Source organism: Haliotis rufescens, unplaced genomic scaffold, assembly GCF_023055435.1.
Source record: "Haliotis rufescens isolate VD_foot unplaced genomic scaffold, xgHalRufe1.0.p SCAF_6, whole genome shotgun sequence".
Lineage (NCBI taxonomy): Eukaryota > Metazoa > Mollusca > Gastropoda > Lepetellida > Haliotidae > Haliotis > Haliotis rufescens.
The window spans coordinates 40,496,795-40,513,888 of record NW_025964334.1 but is presented as its reverse complement, the minus strand read 5'-3'; positions in this window follow the sequence as shown (position 1 = coordinate 40,513,888).

The following is a 17,094-nucleotide window of genomic DNA, read 5'->3' as shown; positions in this document are numbered from 1 at the left end:
GCTGACACGTATACACTATGCGGACATTGGCTGACACGTGTACACTATACAGACATTGACTGACACGTATACACTCTGTGGACATTGGCTGACACGTATTCACTCTGCGGACATTTGCTGACACGTATACACTCTGTTGACACTAACTGACACGTATACACTCTGCGGACACTGACTGAAACATATTCGACACTTTCTGACACATGTACGCTCTGTTGACACTGACTGACACGTATCCACTCTGCGGACACTGACGGACACGTATACACTAGCTGACACGTTTTAGCTCTGTTGACATTTACTGACACGTATACACGTGGACACTGAGAAAGGGAAACCTCATGCGATCGTACTGTACGTGATGCAGTGGTGAAAAAAGGAGACAATCATCTCAACTACGTGGCAATATGAGAGAATTGTTTTCACGACAACTCCGGTTATAACAGCTATACGACATAGAGCCCTGTGCCCAGTGTTCTGTTCGGTCGTGACCATTATGTTATATTGTCTTTAACGCTGTTTCGACTAACTGAAGTGAGAGCTTTTCGAGCTTTAATTCATTGTAATGCCAATTTCTCAATTGATGTCTACTTCCAGATGAACTGTCTTCGTCAAACAAACTCAAATTAACATTCACATAGGACACGGATAAATGCAGCATATTCCCTCATACCCATGCAACATTCAATTCAAATACTTGTGAACAAAAACAATTCATTTGCATAAGTGCCTAATATCCATATTGCAATAACGCAATCCGTTATTGATCCGATTGCAAATGTCTGGTAATGCTACCTTTCCGAGGGCGGACTTTTCCAACCCAAAATAGTCATAAAATTATGTGATCACATTTCATTGTGCATCCAAACTTTAGAACATTTAGGTGAACTATAATGTCCTGGGTTGACGAAAACGTTGAATAAGGTCAGCCGACTGTACAAGGAATACTTCCTCACTGTGCTCACTGCTTGCCGCTGGGTAGGAAGTAATACGTGTATGGGCGAGTCGGACCAATGAGAGCCGACAGTCGTGTTCCTGATACCACAAAAACACATTAGGACAACAGAGACATTGGTACGGTCATATCGCTGGTCATTAAAGCGAGGCTAGTTAATTTGCATAAAGCTCCCGATGAAGATAAAATAAGGCAAATATGAGACAGATGCATTGACGCAGGCGTCTGTGCCAAATCGACTGATCAAATTAATCCGTTGTTTCATATAGGTGGTATGCCATATTTTATTTCATGACATCTATGCCCAAACATGGGCTCCTCTCTCGTGTGCAACCTAATCAAATGTCGAAATGTGCATGTGAAACTGTTTGCCATGGGAGTTGACAAAGCCAGGTCTTTCACAGCGGATTAACACTCGGACTACACCTCATCGCTTTATGTTTATGCATTTCAAAAGAAAGAAGTTTTCTAACCAAGTGTCAAAGAAGGTCCATAAGTTTTCACATGACAAAATGTTAACAAACGTCATGGTTGGCCGTGTTATAATCATGTACATCACATTTCTCACGTGACAGTGGCAGATCATTTGATGATATTTTGTAAGCGCATTTCCTATCACGATAACGTTAACATGTTGCTTTGGTTGTTAAAGTTAAAAATATCAATAATGGCCCAAATGGAACCCCCCAATCCCTTTAAAAACAATACTGAATCCGCCCCTCCTTGATAGTATTCTCAAGCGCGCGGCGCAATATACTCTCTAGCCCTGGAATCAACACAACCCGGAGATGAATATGTCTTATCTAATCAAATACACTTGGGTCCTGAAGCGTCACACGATACGCGTACTCAGCAAGTGTCAATATCTAGAAAACAGGTGTGACAACTATTTTTGTTCATTGCCACTTTCCACCAAGGTTAATCTGACATCCAGAGGGTTAGCGGGTTAACCTGATAAAGGTCACACCTTCCAGCCACTGACACAGGTCTGACAAGAGCCACGGACAAGATCGCTAGGGGTCTGATACACTTTCTTCGGAAGTGCATTTACTTCCCCGATAATCCACATTCTATACTGAACCGCAAAAGAAACGTCACCCCAAGAAACTTTGCATGAAAAGTTGTCATATAAATGTATGGGTAATTTTTGTCAAAGTTTCTAAAATTTAACATTACCTTGTCCGGTAACATGAAATTTGATGATAAAATACCCAAAGCAGATGGCAATAAAACCGATCGCCCAAACGCATCATGGTAACGGCCATGGTAACCCGATGCACGTGAGTTCCGTGCAAATTGAAATACACATGCGTTCCCCCGTTTCTGCCCTATAAAAATCCACCCAGATCGGAAAACATTAATTCGTTATAATTACTACCACATGCCAAGGTTGACAAGATATTAGCGACAACAAACCCTTGGACGATTGCAAGTTGGACAAACCGCCCGACAAGTAGCCAAAGCATTATAAGTCCACGTTAGGACCATATACAGGCTCCAGCAACTGTACCAGACCACCAACACTAAAGATGACCGACCACGTAGTGGAAGACCAACGGCCACCACGCAACGTCAGATTTGCGACAACATCTTCAAGATCGCTTTGTTACTGCTGCGACAGACCATTGGGACACATTAGCGACACATTAGCGACACATTAGTGCGTCGACGATTGACGAGCAGACACCTCCACTGTCACAGGCCACACCGAGGACCCATTCTGGCACCACGTCATCGCTGGGACCGTCTTCAGTGGGCAACACAGCACCAGCATTGGCGCCAATAGCAGTGGAGAAGAGCCCTCTTCTCAGACGAGAGCCGTTACTGTTTCTCAACAGCAGATGGCAGAGAGAGGTCTTGTGCAGGTCTTGCACAGAGGGTCGGTGACTCATTTGGCACGTCGCCGCACAAGGAGTTTCAGCATGATAACGCCCGTGCCCACTCTGCGAGAGCAACAATTGACTTCCTCCAGCTTAATGACGTCCGACCAAGGCCGACAACTGCAGCTGAACTGCGTCAGGCGTTCCTCAGAGTGTGGGCTCAAGTACCTGTAATCTTCATCAACCGTCTCATGCTTTCAATGTATCGACGTTGCACGGCAGTCATCAATGCACATGGCGGACACACGGGTTAGTGACTTGTGATGCCATTTTCTCAGAGATTAGTGTTGTGTTTCACTTTAAGAACATTTGACACTTTAATTTCAACCTTGATGATCAGTTTTGGCAAGTTTCATCTTTTTAATATGTCTCAAAGTATGTTTACAGTGTTTGGACAAATACGGTTTCTCATATATCTATCCATGGTAACGTTTCTTTTTCGGTTCAGTATATGTACAACTTTTGTTTTAAATCTTTGGTGTCAATAATTACATGGCCTACAGCGTCATCTTTGTCCGTTTTATATTCTGTATTGGCTGATGTGTACTTGTTGGATTATTGCTGTTTTATTCATTGGTTTGATTTGGGGTAGAGTCAGGTATCGTCGGGGAAAGGGTTGTTGGGGATAAAGGTTTACAAATAACCATACCTGTAACAGTATGTACGCACGTGTGGGAAGGGCGTGTGGCCGAAGAATCTCATCCGTGTAACGTTGTGCCCTTAAATTCCCCAGAACTTGCACCAAGTTTGTTCTTCCAATGAAGGAGAAGGTTGCCCACATCATCCCACTACCACCAACAAATGTGACCACATCCTATATGCAGTTTCGGGCATAAAGTTCCTTGCGACGCCTGTAAACATGACGTCTACCATCCGTACGGAGAAGCATTAAACATGACTCGTCATTTAGCCAAACTTGCCTCGTTCGCAGCTGTGGCCATACTCTGATCTTGACACCGTTGACGTCGCAGCGGACGATGCAGGTCCGTCAAAGTGACATCTCGAAGTGGTCGTCTAGCGCGAATACCTTCAGCGTGAAAACGGTTCCTCACAGTCTGGGCTGATATTCTACGCAATTCTGGTATTGGCGTAGTTGTATGGGTTTTCGTCATGGTTCTTTCACCTAAATTACGTAGCCGGATGAGATCTGTCCTGTGTTCTCGTAGTGATAGGTGGTCGACCGGATCTGGGAAGGTCACGTGTTGTTCCGTGTGTCTGAGAGCAGTTCCATAGTTTTGGAATGGTGCTTGGTGCTACGTGAGACAACCTGGCGACAGCAGCCGGCCGATGTCCTTGTTGCTTTAGGGTTCCGTCTAGCGTCCTCCCGGAGAGGGGAAGGTCCACGTCATACCAAGCGATGGTACTTGTTGTTACCCTGTCTCGCGCTCGGCATTAAGGGGATAGAACAAAGATTGGTCGGTTCGGTTAGTATACTGTGTCTGAGTGGGGTATTCATGTTAAACTGCGGCATAATATACGTGTATATCTCAGTGAGCTTGCACTATATAATCGGCATTAGTCCGGACTAAAACTAGCAGCCGCACACACACACACACACATGCATGTATGTCGCAATATAAGTACAATAATCTTGGACGCGACATTAAAACCCATTTCACCTAATCTATTTTTAGAGGAGTGAAATGTATTGTGTAATATAAAATTTCATAGATAATAAATCAGCATCAGGAGAGAGATGACATACACAAATCTGTATAATTATAATAATAACAACAACAACAACAACAACAACAATAATAATAATAATAATAATAATCTCCTCGTCGAGTCCTTTTCTAATGATATCGGCATGTCCTTTTTTCGACATTCAACTTTTTTCATCTGAAACGTGGCAAGGTAGAAGAGGGAGGATCAGTTTACTTGGAGGACCTATTGACCATCTCGTGGAGGGTCAGGCCTATACGTACTTGGGGATGCAAATTTGGGACAAACTCCAGAATGCCCATATCAAGGAAACACTTCGGGCAGAGTACACATGTAGACTTAAGAAAATCTGGAGTTCAGAGCTGAACGCTCGCAATAAAGTAAAAGCCACAAATACTTATGCAGTACCCGCCTTCTCATATTCTTTTGGTGTTGTTGATTGGACGAAACAAGAAATTCAGGGTATTGACACCCTCACACGAAGAATCACGTCAGACAATAGATCCAATTTACCAATCATTATGGGAGGACGTGGTTTGATTAACGTTGGGGCTCTTCATGATAGAATTGTTTTGTGCACTTTTTCACAGATTAAATTGTCTGATGATCCTCTCGTGAAGCATGTCAAGACTCATGATGAAAACAAAGCATTCCACAATTTTCTAAAACGAGCCAAGGATGTGGGACATAATCTCAATATCGGTGTTGATTCTGTTGATGGTTCTGTACTGCTGGACGGTACAGAAATGAGTGTCAACCAAGCGAAGTGCCATATCAAGTCGGCCCAGACTCAGTTTTTAAAGGAGAGGCTATCTGAACAATCACTGCATCGAGTTTATATGCAGTGTGTTGAGCAATCCTGCAGTGTCCTTTGCTTGGATAAAGTCGGCTGGGCTGAAAAGTGAAACAGAAGGCTTTCTGTTTGCTGCTCAGGACCAGTCACTTCACACTCGAAACCGTCAATGTGTGATTTTGCATCAAATTGTAAATATGAAATGTAGATTATGTAATGAATTTAATGAGACTGTCCAGCACACTGTCAGGGGATGTCCAGCTTTGGCACAAACACAGTATCTTAAACGACATGTTGGTGTAGCTTGATCATTTTATTACCGTCTTCACCATGCTTGTCGTTTTGACACAGAGGTCCACCCATGGTACGACCCAGGTTATGTAGAGGACGTCATGGAGAATGATAAGTACAAAATTCTTTGGAATAGGCCCATTTACAGCCTCAGGCGTATCCAGGCCAACAAACCTGATCTTGTATTTTCTGTCCCCTTTTACACTAATGTGATTGACAAGGTTGAGGAAAACATGGCAAATATGCGGACCTCGCTTTCGAAATGTCACGCTTGCATTCCAAGTGCCAAGTTGTCCGTCTCCCCATTGTTCTCGGTGCCTAAGGTTTGTTACCTCCCAATCTGTTGACTGACATTGGGAGAGTACCTGAGTTTGGTTCCAGTAATACAGCCCTTCTGACAATCTGGGTAATGCAGAAAGCTGCAGTCTTCACATTCTCCGAAAAGTTCTTGGTGGGTTTGACTGGGGAGAAGCCCCATTCGCTGTCTGCGCTGCGTGTAGAGGGGGCAATCCAAACAACAACAACAACAACAACAACAATAATAATAGATTTGTAATATCCATCAAAGTTGCTCATTGGCGCCGTTGCAGAAAATAAAAATACATAGAGGTTATCACGCTTGTGTGTTTGGGGATGGTAAATATCCTGCATTAGGAATAAACATTGTATTTAGCGAGCCTTGGCAAATTTCCTGCATTAGGAATAAACATTGTATTTAGCGAGCCTTGGCGAGCTAAATACATAGTGTTTATTCCTAATACAGGATATTTACCATCCCCAAACACACAAGCGTGATAACCTCTTTATCATATAATGTCATTCTTTAATTCTGAGCTTCAAAATCGCTTTCCCTCTCTCACAAACAATACCGAAACATTGCGAGTTTTCCTGTAATGACCGCATTAATATTTATTACGTCACAGGGTAAGTGATGTGTCAGTCGGACAGTGACAGTAACCTATATAGTTCCAACTGAAATCTCTTTCTTATACAGTGGCGAAGCAACATATGCGCCAAACAACAATTTTTTTCAATTGCCTTTCGCGGCAATCCATCGGTCTCTCTGCTAGAGTAACTGCCCTTTGTCAAAGGGAAGCTACTCTTATCCTAGTCTATGGGACGTCACGGCCACGGTCAGACGTTGTTGACAGTCGGTCTGTCCTGTCATAACGTTAAGAAGTGTAGTCAGATGTACACACAGCGACAAAACGAAACAAGGTAACAATTCAAACATATTTCGGCCAAATCCAACTATTTTAATTTGTGGAGAAAGGTTCAAGCTGCAGAGGTCTACAAGCACAGATATGGCTACTGATCCCGCTTGGCTAGGCCTCGTGCCCTCGCAAAATTGTGTCGAAATTTATATCTCCAAAGTTGCCAAAATTTATAAAATGCCTTAGCTACGTCACAGTAAGACACTGATTTTCAGTACATTAGACTGTTCTTTTGATAATGAAAGCAATTATCTCTGTAGTTTATCCAGATTCCCGATGGTTAATTCTGACTTGATCGCCGAATGACGAGGGCGACGCAATATGTTTGTTTATAAACAGTGAAAGTAGTCCCTACTTGACCTTTGATATTTTCATCTCTATCCGCATATGACCCCAACGGATATCGTTTTTATCCGTTGGCTTTATCCTGCCGAGAAACCTACCCATTATATGATAAATTGATATATGTACACACACAATGAATATATGCACGTGAACGAATACTTCTGATATACAGTGCTGGAAAGAGGAGTTCTCAGATGTTTTGGGAGATTGTTCCAGATTTCAGGAGAGGAAAGAGAAAATGCGCGTGTTGAGGCAATTGTTTGTGAGAGAAGGACTTTCAGACGAAGAGCGGAAGCTGTAGGTTGGTCTGGACGTCTCAGTGATGACTCTGGCTGCGGAATTTAGAATTTGTAGGAAGCCAGCTGTACCATCTGGATGTAATAGTGACTACATTATAGTTTTTGCTGTACTCAGATCGGGGAGATAACGGATTTTGCTTATGTTGTAAATACTGTGAGGACATATGTTTCTAATGTTAATATTTGTTTGTTTATACTCCTTACTGATTCAATTGAACACTCCAAGATTGCTTTACCAGAGGTGAGGTAAAATGGGGTTTAACGTCGCGTCCAATATGATTGCACTTATATAGGGACATGCATGCACGTGTGTGTGTGTGGCTGCTTGCACTAGTCAGGACTATTGCCGATTTATAGTGCTATCCCACTGAGATACCATGCCGCAGTTTAACATGAATATCCCACTCAGACACTGTATACTGACTCCGAGCCGAGCAGTCCTTGTTTTAGCCCATTAGTGCCGAGCGCCAGACAGGGCAACAACAAGTACCATCTTTTAACGTCTTTTGGTATGATGCGGCCGGGGATCGAACCCCAGACCTTCCACTCTCCGGGCGGACGATCTACCACGCGACCACAAAGGCGGTTGATATGACCAGAAGGTCGAAGTCATGATCAAGAATCATATCATTGACACACAGTGCCTTGTTCCTCACATATATTCCTGGGACGTCCTAGACGACATGGTACTAAACATACTTCTGGATGGGCGGTTTTACAGTCCAACTTCCTTATCTCAAATCCCGTTATCTCGAATGTACCGATATCGCGAACTCAGTTTCCAGCCACGGCCTCGCTATATGAATACATATACATTTGTCTCCGATAAAAACAAAACATATCGCCTTCTGAGACCTTGGACTCGGTCCAAAGTTCGATTTTGCTATAGAAGTTGCCATTTGCCACATTGACACATTTGAGAAGCGCATATCTAATACCTGTCGCCATGAGTGAATAGGTGTGTAGGTGTAACGGTACTGCAAACAGTATTCCAGAAATATCACAGCAGACAACATCAAGGGTGAGATGTTGTAACCATGGAGGGGAGTCCTATCACTGTCAATGCTGTAATCATTAGACTATGCTACCTCCCATTTATATTTCATTATTTGTCATAAAATGTGCAATGTTCATTATACTCCATCAAATGTCTTCACAGCAGAACACGTATGTGAATAGTTGGCGATTCCTATCAAACTTACAGAATAGAAAGGAAATCAAGCATGACTGTTATGGATACCATGGACTAATATCGACATACCGTATGTATCGATCTTCGGATAGTCCAATATATTTCTGACAGCCTTAATGATTTCTAGTTAACTACATTTTTATGAATCCAGTATTGGAGTTCTCTTCAGGCGTATCACTGTATTATACGAGTATAATGAGTGAGAGAGTAGGATTTTACGCCGCGTTTAGCAATATTCCAGGAATATCACGGCGAGGGACACCAGAAATAGGCTTCACACATTGTACCCATGTGGGAGATCGAACCCAGGCCTTGAGGGTGAACAACAATTTAACCACAAGGTTACCCCTACGCCCAATCCAAGAAGACATTGATACAGTGTAACAAATGTTCCACGCCACATAATGTAATTTGCTGAGAAATGAAATATAAGAAGAGCAATGGGAGGAGATGCTGTTATTAAGAATCTTTGTTGTGTGTCAGTTTGATACGGTTATGTACTGGGCCGTTTAGTTAGCTATGTGTGATTACTACCGGTTTAGTTTTGAATTATCCAGCGATATGCCAAGGAGAGGCACGGGCCACCGGAGCCGTGGATGCCCGTGCCTATAATAAAAACAGAAGATGAGATTGGGTTAAATGGCCGAGGGTGTGCAGGTACTAGTGGGCTACTGAGCTGCTAATTGTGTATACCAAAAAGCTACCGTTGCCATGGCCACTAGCGTGGCCAACGGCGATTCGCAGCTAGCGCGGCTGGCCTGAGACTGCTACCGCTGCCCGGCCCCAGGTAGCCGGCCAAAGCAGATCCCACTGCCTGGCCCCATTAGCAAAACCATTGTGCGACTACCGCCGCGGACCCAACTGTCAGCTACGGCTTGACAAGACGACTTCCGCCGCCGGGCCCATATACGTGGCAATTGTTTGCCCCAACGTATGTTATTTTACGATTCCCCGGCTGAAAAGTTGGGAAAGACAAGGTTCCCACTGAGAAGCAGGTAACCCCGGAAAGGTTACCGCTGAAAAGCAGGTAGCCTTAAGCACCAGTATTAATTTTAAAGCAAGTTAATTTGTTACTAGCAGTGTAGCCCACAAGAACCCCGCTACAAAGCACCATGTAAGTATGTTTCGAAAAATGTTACTATGTACACCCAACATCATGAACACAAATGCAAGGAAGGAACATAAGACACCAATTTTGTTAATGAATTGCAAAATACAGACCAACCAGATGATGTCTAGTTGGTATCCGGTAGTTAAGAAATATGAAGACAAAGCGCTCATATCATACCCGTTGTTTTACATGTGTTATTTATTTAGCAAAGTCATACTTTGTAGATCAGGCTGGATCTGAAATTCGTCCCTGGCATTTTTCTCGCTGGGTGCCTTAATAACATACGATTCATAGCAAAGGTAGTGCGCAATAGAGCTGTTAAGGTGAGGAAGATAGTCACTCCCCAAACCCGTGGCAGATTGCAGCTGGAATAAGATACAAAGGAGATAATCCTAAAAGTATATTCTTTATATAAATTATACATTTGATACCTTTAGCAAAAATAGATATTTTTTCCAAAAACATTCTGAGCGACTATCTACATTATGAACAATTTCTAAGACACAGAATGTAACAGACGATTGTTTAAAACATGCCCAAATTAATTCACTCTCACTTCATTTTACACACTCCACGTTTTAGAGAAACCCAAATGATGCTCTCCTTCAGTCACAAACAAAGAAACCAAATAAATAGCATCATTTCATACAATCTGCAGCCGGTTTCAGCATCACCATGGGAAGCAAAATGGGATGCGGAACCTGTTATTTATGATGATTATACAAAACCGGGTTCACGACCATCTGATCTAAAACAAAGGAATCAGTTCTGATCGTCTGTTGCATTCACAACAGAGTCAGGTTGTCACCTATCTAATTTACTTGCATTATATCCGTACTATGCACATATATACTGACTAACTCTGGAGCTGATTAGTCGACCTCACGGACAGAATGTGAAGGACCACATTATTATGATTATTGTGATTTATTATCATGATTATGATTATACTTATTATTATCATGATGATGATTATGATTGACAGATTAAAATAAAAAATGCAGCAAAAAGCGTTTGAGTGATCCTCTCACAGTCAGGCTGGTTAGCCTCATGGTCAGCTCAAGGCCCTTGCACCCTTGGTAAATATAGGCGATTGAGGGAAGAGCGAGGGTGGTGGGATCTATTGTCTCACATGATTCTTCGTGTGAGGGTGTCAGTACCCTATATTTCATGTTTCGTCCAATCAACAACACCCAAGTGGACGTGGTTTCATTCTACCCATTCTAACCAAAGGACTGAAATGGCTGAAGTGGACGTGACTTCATTCATACACAGTGTACTTGAACGGCTGAACTGGAAGTGTCTTCATTCTACACAATGTACTTGAACGGCTGAAGTGGACGTGACTTCATTCTACACAATGTACTTAAACGCCTGAAGTGGACGTGGTTTCATTTTACACAATGAACGTGAACGGCCAAAGTGGACGAGGCTTCATTCTACACAATGAACGTGAACGGGTCACGTGGACGTGGCTTCATCCCACACATTAACGTGAACGGCTGAAGTGGACGTGGTTTCATTCTACGCAACGTACTTGAATGGCTGAAGTGAACATGGTTTCATTCTACACAATTTACTTGAATGGCTGAAGTGGACGGGGTTTCATACTACACAATGTACTTGAACGGCTGAAGTGGGCGTGGTTTCAATCTACACAATGTACTTGGACGGTTGAAGTGGACGTGGTTTCATTCTCCACAATGTACTTGAACGGCTGAAGTGGACGTGGTTTCATTCTACACAATTTACTTGAACGGCTCAAGTGGACGTGGTTTCATTCTACACAATGTACTTGAACTGCTGAAGCGTACGTGGTTTCAATCTACACAATGTACTTGACTGGCTGAAGGCGACGTGGTTTCATTCTACACAATGTACTTGAATGGCTGAAGTGGACGTGGTTTCATTCTACACAATGTACTTGAACTGCTGAAGCGTACGTGGTTTCAATCTACACAATGTACTTGACTGGCTGAAGGCGACGTGGTTTCATTCTACACAATGTACTTGAATGGCTGAAGTGGACGGGGTTTCATTCTACACAATGTAGATGAATGGCTGACGTGGACGGGATTTCATTCTACACAATGTACTTGACTAGCTGAAGGCGACGTGGTTTCATTCTAAACAAAATACTTGAATGGCTGAAGTGGACGGGGTTTCATTCTGCACAATATACATAACTGGCTGAAGTGGACGTGACTTCATTCTACACAATGTACTTGAACGGATGAAGTGGACGTGGCTTCATTCTACACAATTTACTTGACTGGCTGGAGTCGACGTGGTTTCATTCTACAGAACGTACTTGAATGGCTTAGGTGGACGTGGTTTCATTCTACACAATGGACTAGAACGCCTGAAATGGTCGTGGCTTCATTTTACACAATGTAGATAAATGGCTAGGGTGGACGTGGTTTCGTTCTACTCAACGTATTTGAATGGCTGAAGTTGACGTGGTGTCCTTCTACACAATGTACATGAATGGCTGGAGAGCACGTGGTTTCATTCTGCACAATGTACTTGAATGGCTGAAGTGGTCGTGGTTTCATTCTACACAATGTACTTGAATGGCTGAAGTGGACGTGGTTTCATTCTACACAATGTACTTGAATGGCTGAAGTGGACGTGGTTTCATTCTACACAATGTACTTGAATGGCTGAAGTGGACGGGGTTTCATTCTACACAATGTAGATGAATGGCTGACGTGGACGGGATTTCATTCTACACAATGTACTTGACTAGCTGAAGGCGACGTGGTTTCATTCTAAACAAAATACTTGAATGGCTGAAGTGGACGGGGTTTCATTCTGCACAATATACATAACTGGCTGAAGTGGACGTGACTTCATTCTACACAATGTACTTGAACGGATGAAGTGGACGTGGCTTCATTCTACACAATTTACTTGACTGGCTGGAGTCGACGTGGTTTCATTCTACAGAACGTACTTGAATGGCTTAGGTGGACGTGGTTTCATTCTACACAATGGACTAGAACGCCTGAAATGGTCGTGGCTTCATTTTACACAATGTAGATAAATGGCTAGGGTGGACGTGGTTTCGTTCTACTCAACGTATTTGAATGGCTGAAGTTGACGTGGTGTCCTTCTACACAATGTACATGAATGGCTGGAGAGCACGTGGTTTCATTCTGCACAATGTACTTGAATGGCTGAAGTGGTCGTGGTTTCATTCTACACAATGTACTTGAATGGCTGAAGTGGACGTGTCTTCATTCTACACAATGTACTTGAATGGCTGAAGTGGACGTGGTTTCATTCTACACAATGTACTTGAATGGCTGAAGTGGACGTGGTTTCATTCTACACAATGTATGTGGACGGCTGAAGTGGCCGTGGTTTAATTCTACACAATGTAGATGAATGGCTGAAGTGGGCATGGTTTCATTCTACACAGTGTACATGGATGGCTGAAGCGCACGTATTTCCATTCTACAGAATGTACTTGAATGGCTGAAGTGGACGTGGTTTCATTCTACACAATGTACTTGAACGGCTGAAGTGGGTGTGGCAAGACCAACTTTCAAGGTTTAACCAAGGTCACATAACATCTTCCTTGGTTTTTGTTAAGCCAAGGACGGGTCACATTGGGACATCTTCCCACACTGGCACATCTTCCCTGAATCGCGTACGAAGCCTGGATAATGATAAATGACGGTGACGACGCCAAAACACTTGATGAAAGGTACTTAAGGGATTTTATAACCACCCATCTATCTATCTATCTATGTATCTATATATATATATATATTTATATACTATACACTATTGACACTGAATTTTCGGAAAGCTTCATCGTGGAATCTTTAAGATTAGTCTTAGAAAATAATACCTTCTGTTTCAACGGAAAATTCTATCCTCAAAGAAAGAGAACGGCCATGGGAACGAAAGTCGCTCCAACATACGCTACACTTGTGATGGGTTATATAGAGGATATTCTTTACAGGAAGGTACACGACTCCATGTCAGAATCCATTGCCAAACATGTGCGCGAAACTTGTAAGCGATTCTTGGACGATTGTTTTTTAGTTTGGCTCTCAACTCGTGAAAATTTAGACATTTTTCTGGATATTATTAATACGCTCCATCCTTCCATCAGTTTTACTATGGAGTTTAGCAAGAGCGAAATTCCATTTCTGGACGTCCTGGACGTGGTTAAGGAAGATACTAAATTGAAAACTGATATCTACTACAAACCAACGGACACCCATCAATACCTACAATTCGGTTCATTTCACCCCAGGCATACAAGAACTAACATTCCTTGTTCACCTGCACGGAAAGTATGTACCATCGTGTCGGAAACGGATAAACGAGACTAAGATTGAAAGAATTGATGGGGTATCTCAGGAAGCTAGGATATCCGCATCGCGTTATAAATAAACGCTACAGAAAAGTCGTTAAAAATTCCAAGACACTCTCCTGAAACCTAATGAAAAATCTGTGGACGATCAAATTATATCGTTTGTGTCCACCTTCAATCCTAATAACTGTGATATCATGCCAGTCATAAGGGACAACCTCCCAATTCTACAGCAAAGTGATAAAATGAAACAAGGACTGAATAGATCTAAAATTATAAAAAGTACCAGGCAACCAAAAAATCGAAAGCAAATTCTTTGTCCATCCAAATATTCTAGTACAGAGGGTGTACCATGTGTAAGTAGATGTAACACACCAAGATGCGGTACGTGTAACATCATTAGTGAAGGTACTACTTTCCTTTTTGCAAATGGCAAGGGTTTCAATGTGAAAGCCGACATGAACTGCCGCAGCAAAGATGTGGTGTATGTTATGAGATGTTCAGGATGCGGCGAAAACTATATCGGTGAAACCGGCATGGAATTAAAAGATAGAGCCACTGTACACAAACAGCAGATTAGAGACCCTGATGTTCGATGCTTAGGTGTCAGCAAACGCATTGATGATTGCGGAAACGGGAAATTTAGTATTTTTCCGTTTTACAAATTGAATACAAGTAACAAGCAGCTGAGACTGGAAAAAGAACAAATGTTTATCCAATTGATGAAACCCAAATTGAACTCTAGAATGTATTAATAGATTTGTCATTTCAATCGTAAATGTTACACTGTTACTTTACAAATACTGTATATTTTAATTCAAATGTCTCCCTACAATTGTTAAATTACTTGATGTCGTCGCTGGAGTGTGTAAATACATTATGACGTCACCGTAGTAATTTATGACGTCATCATAAGTATGACGTCATATTATATGTCATTGTCAGTTACACTGAAGAGCTGTCATGAGACAGCGAAAGTACTATTTATTACTTGCCCGTGAAGAGATCAGCCGTTTAATAAACATACAGCAGTATTACACATTGTGTAATACCAAAACGCGTGCTTATGTACTCTCGGAACACATTTTACGAACAAATATTGAAAGCTCTCGACATCCTTTGGCTTATTCAACGACATTGCGGATGGAGATGAAAGATCACTGAGAGGAGCTTATGCACACTCAATGACCCCAGCAACCTTGTTGCTAGGCTGACGTCACATGGCATTATTTCGCCGATGGATCTTGCAACAAAATTCCAAAAATTACGTTATCGGGTACTGTGACGTGATTGTAAACTTTGAGCTGCAAGGCCCCGTTCCACAAGGCGATCGTATTGTAGCGCAACGACAGTCGTCAGTCTGTTAAAGTATGTGAGTTGCGATAGCCTTAGCCCTACGATAATTTTGAGAATTCTAAAGGTGGACCGTTGTATGGTATTAAATTCATACGTTTCAACTTTTGACGTGTTTGAAGTATTATTCTGTTAAACTCAATTGGACTATGCCGTGGATCGTGTAGGTGTCAGCCTATTCATACGCTCGTACTAAACAGTATAATTAAAAAAACCGTTATAAATGGCAAGTAATAAATAAAATACTAAACTCGCTCCCGTGTAAAACCAATTTTATGAAATGAGTGAATAGTTGTGGTATCTGACTCGCTTTCGCTCGTCAAATACCACAACTATTCACTCATTTCATAAAATTGGTATCACACGGGAGCTCGTTTAGTATTCTTTATGTCTGAAACTGATATAAAGAAGATGATGGACTAACATGGACTTTATTATATATATATATATATCAAGATGCTCTCAAACACACGTATATGCAAACGCACGCACGCACGCTCTCCCTTAGTTTGGAAGATGGCTTTTCCTTTAGTTTCTCATGATAATTTTCGAAGCGGAAGTTCCGGGACCAAATGTCAAAAGTCTCTCCCGGAGAGGAATACATGTCATATGTGATACATTACGAAACAAAATATGACACTAAGGAAAATTGATATGAATAAGGAAAATTGTATACTGTCTCGAAACATGTTTATAAAGCTGTTCCCATAGACCATTGGTGAGCATGAACATGTATCAAACACTATTAACCAACAACATAACTGGCATGGATTCAAGATTCAAATGTCTCGTTAAGCACATTCGACTAATATTAAGGATTGGTTTCTGAGTATTCAATTTTGCCCGAAATTTTAGACATGTACTTGCGTACGAAAGGTGAGTGGGTGCAAATAATAAAACGCATACAGCAGAAATCGTTGCAACTGCATGCTCGGTTGATGAAGCATAGATCCTGCCGAAAATGTCGAATTGTGATATTTTCCTTCGTACCCAATTGGATCCGGGTTAAAATGTTTGGTCTCCAACACCCCGTTGCTTGACGTAATGGTGACTGAATTGGGTGAGGTGGTCACGCTAATTTGGTTGATATCACCGACATGGGACTGTCTGGTCCAGACTCGATTATTTACAGGCCTTCATCATATAGATGGATTAATGCAGTTTTAACGTTCACTCACTCCACTGTGTCGAAAGAGACACATACGCTAATTTATACGCTAATTATCACCCAATTTATACACCATTTATCACCCTATCATGGGATTAGAGACATTTGCCATGATGGATTCGAGATGTTTGTCACGAACATTTCACCCTATCCAAGGATTCCAAATAATATGAAGAAAGTTTCACCTTACGTTAGGATGGGAGACATTTGTGAAGAGAGTTTCTCTTTATATCGTTCTAGAGACATTTGTGAAAATAGAGTTTAACCATATGTAGGGATTGGAAACATTTGCGTAGAGAGTTTCTCCTTTTATTGTATTGGAGGTAGTTGTGAAAAGAGAGTTTGTAGGGATCGGTAACATTTGTCACCAGGGTTTCACCTTACCTTGGGATTGGAACCATTTATCAAGAGAGGTCAAGAGAGGTCAACTGACTACACTCTGGTCATACAAGGTTATAGTGACCAGTGATTACACTCTGGACATACAAGGCCATAGTG